The sequence below is a fragment of the Triticum aestivum genome, chromosome 2B (assembly GCF_018294505.1).
Source record: "Triticum aestivum cultivar Chinese Spring chromosome 2B, IWGSC CS RefSeq v2.1, whole genome shotgun sequence".
Classification (NCBI taxonomy): Eukaryota; Viridiplantae; Streptophyta; class Magnoliopsida; order Poales; family Poaceae; genus Triticum; species Triticum aestivum.
In genome coordinates, this window is record NC_057798.1 from 91,976,991 (window position 1) to 91,980,460 (window position 3,470).

Here is a 3,470-nt window from a genome sequence, read left to right on the forward strand (position 1 = left end):
CGAATTAAGGATCGATATCCATTGTAAAATTATATGTAATGACTCTATGTATCCAAGCAATTTACATCATTAATGCTCATATCCGCCATTGTACAAAACTTTGTTGACCGACCATCGGCTTCAACCTCCTCGGCCAGCAGCCTAGGGGTGTTTGTCCTACTTTATAAAGCCTTTATGAGGGCAAAGATTTACGGCAAACAAGGCAATCCGGCCATATGGTTTTATAAAAAAAGGTACACAGAGAGACATGTTATATTTATTGTTTAACATAAGAAACATCATCCAAAGAAAATAGCCCCGCTATCGGTTCCTTCTTTGGGTTGTCATGCTAAGCATGATGATGAAACCTCAGCTCCGATCAACGTGGGAGGAAAATACCGAGGATTTAGTTCGGGGAAAGCTTCCAAACTCTGTGGTCTAAATGAACCCAAATTTTTACTTCCGTTGCGACCATTTATAATCTGAAAGTGGCCCATCGTCGGCTTCTACCCCCTTGTACATGCTACGCAGGGTGTTTCCGAAATAACAAAACAATCCTTAGTCGACGTCTCGGTGCCCGAAGGCGGTTGTGTTGGCAGAAACGAAGCAATCAGATATGCGGGCTTTATAACTTTCACTTAGTCATAGGAGCTTAAAGTTGGGAGGCCAGTAAGTAGCCCCCCGGTTAGTGTTCGGCGACAGCCGAGGTCAAGCCGTAAACACTCTGGCCAATGTTATGAACGACCCATCATTAAATATAGTCATCGGACCGCTGACCTGTTTACGCTTATTGTGATAGTCAGTTTTCGGCTTTCTCCACTATGGTAGTTAACCATGCGAGCTAGAAACACAATCGAAGTGGTTCTCCTTTTGCACACCGAACATAGGATGCAAGCACAGGAACCGGGCAACCCAACTATTGACCGAAGACATAATTCGAAACTGATGCATATCTATAGCAATATCCAAGATTTTTTGCCGAATCTCTAAAGGTGTCCGGCGTTGCCCGGCGAGACTTATGCGGAAAACACACAAATAGTTGAAAAGTAACGTAGCATTGGAAAACCAAAAAAAGTCAGGAAAAACTCGACGTCCGAACTAGATCAATTGTTCGGTGCCAATCAGAAAATTGGTCTTAGAGAAAAAAAAATGTGCTTCTGTCGTGCTTTAACATGACACATCTTATCTCAAGACTTCAAGCGGGTCAGCCTATGGCTTCAAACTCCTATCCCAAAGGCGGAGTACTTCTCGTTAGGCCAGTTTAGCAAACTTTAGCGGCTTTGAGAGAGAAGTTAGGCTCCCCGGCTATTGAACGCACACTCGCGTCGAAAAAAGGAGTGATAGAAAAAAGACTTTGCAACGACTAAGAAGAAGAACACTTAGTATAAAACAGCTCACATAGATTTAAGAGCCCCCGAGTGACTTGGGTAAAAGAATTTTTTGTATAATGATTGTATGTACCGAAGTACTTATATCATATATGTGTTCACCCGAACTTTAAACGCGTCTTAATCGACCGTCGGCTTCTCCCTTTTTGGCCAAGGGCCGAAAAGTGTTATGTACTTCATCTGTCGAGAATATCGATGGTGTTTCCGATAACCAGGCAATCAGGCCATAGGGCTGTAACAGACAATGCGCGCTCAGGGAACTTATGCTATATTACTGACAAAGTGTAAGAAGTATCTTCGAAGAAAATAGTACCCCCACCGATACCTTTCTTTGGTTGCTCATTACTACTATGAGAATTGTGCAATAGATTTTTTGTACTCATGATTTCCGTTGTGTGCCGACCATAATTGAAAACAATAAGAGCGCTAGCTTTCGGCTTCACCCAGCCTGAGGTCCGGCTCGGATGACCCGATCGTGACAATCGCAGAGGTGCTCCCTTTACTTCCTAGCCGAACAATCGGGAACGTAGGGGTAAACACGGGAGCAAGGCAACCCAACTTGCAAATCGCTTAAGTCAACATGGTGCATATTGTGGCGTAATACACGAACAAGGAACGAAGCCGTATAAGTATAATCATATGCAAGAGGAAAGGCTTCGTAAAGGAAGCCCCCAAGTAAATGGGGTATTTGAATTTGTGTGTCACAAACAAAGTTTTGACAAGGAAGTTTTTCACCAACAATGTTTTGCCAAAAAAGTATAATGCTTAGTCGAACCGAACAAAATTTAAAATTTGAAGTTTTTTGAGCATGAAAGCGACTTAGCTGGTTAATGTGCTCGGTGTTCATGACACAATTCGGGCTTGTGGCGGGATGAAGTCCCAGCCCCCGAGCTGATTCTAAGCTGGCAGAGTGAAGAGCTCGGCACTCCGAAGTGACGACACGGCACGACCGCCGTGGAGAGGTGAAGCTCCCCGTTTAGCCAAGGTGACGAAGCAGGTCGACGGGTGATGCCGGAGTCTCCGGCCGAGTAGGTTGATGAAGCGGCGACGCGGGGTTGCCAACACAGGGCAGCATGCCAAGGCGATGACACAATTTGGTCGACGGAAGCGACATCACGGCCCGGTCCAGGTCAATTGCCTGCGCACGTAAAATAGTGCAAACCAAAAAATAATAATGAAAAAAGGGTGCATAATTAATTTATTCGAAAAAGTTTGGTAAATATGGCCTGAGCGCTGGGGCTAGCTCGATGGCGCGTTGGCATCGTGGCACGGCGATGTCGGTGAAGGTCCGCTTGCCCAGGTGACAGGGAGAGGCTGGCCGGACTGATGCCTGGTACAAACGTCGGTAGAATTTCTCTCAACGCGAGCAGCGACGACTGTAGCAAACAGGAGCAAACGGACGAACTGATCCGTGTCGAACATGCTGCAAAGCCAATCCTCGACATGCGTAGTAGCACTTTTATTCTGCGTATTTGTCAGAAAAAGTAGAAGACAACCAACGGTCGACTACACATGTATTTGAAAAAAAACAAATCTCCCTATGGTGTGCTGCCATCCAGACGAGCTCTGATCGGTACACTGCTCCGCACTATCCCTTCGGCCGGATTACCCGTGGGCCCGATTGAGGCCTGATCCGATGCATTGCCAAGCAGCGGACGTGAACATAGGCCGTACTGCGATATGTCTACATACGACAGTACAAGTCTAACAGAAAACATGATGGCAGAAATAATCATGTTGTACATAAGGAACAATAGCACCTGATAATTTGTGAGGCAATCAGTAGTGAATAGACATCAGAGAGGCAGTCATCTAGCAATAAGACGTCAGATCCTAATCGAGACGGCGCACGAGGTCTAGCATCTCACGTGGGTGTTAGCAAGTATTGGTGTACTACTCATGCAAGGATAAAATCCATCTAATACTGGAAAAGGTGCCTGTAAGGCACACGACAAGAGAAAAGCATAGACTACCTCCACACTTGATTAAATAAATAAACAAAAGAAGAGGAAGGATGGAATCTCCCTGCAGGTTGCCGCATGACTGAATTCACGTGGGCCCTGGTGTACTGGTCCATGAGAAGTATTACTGCGCGTACGTGAT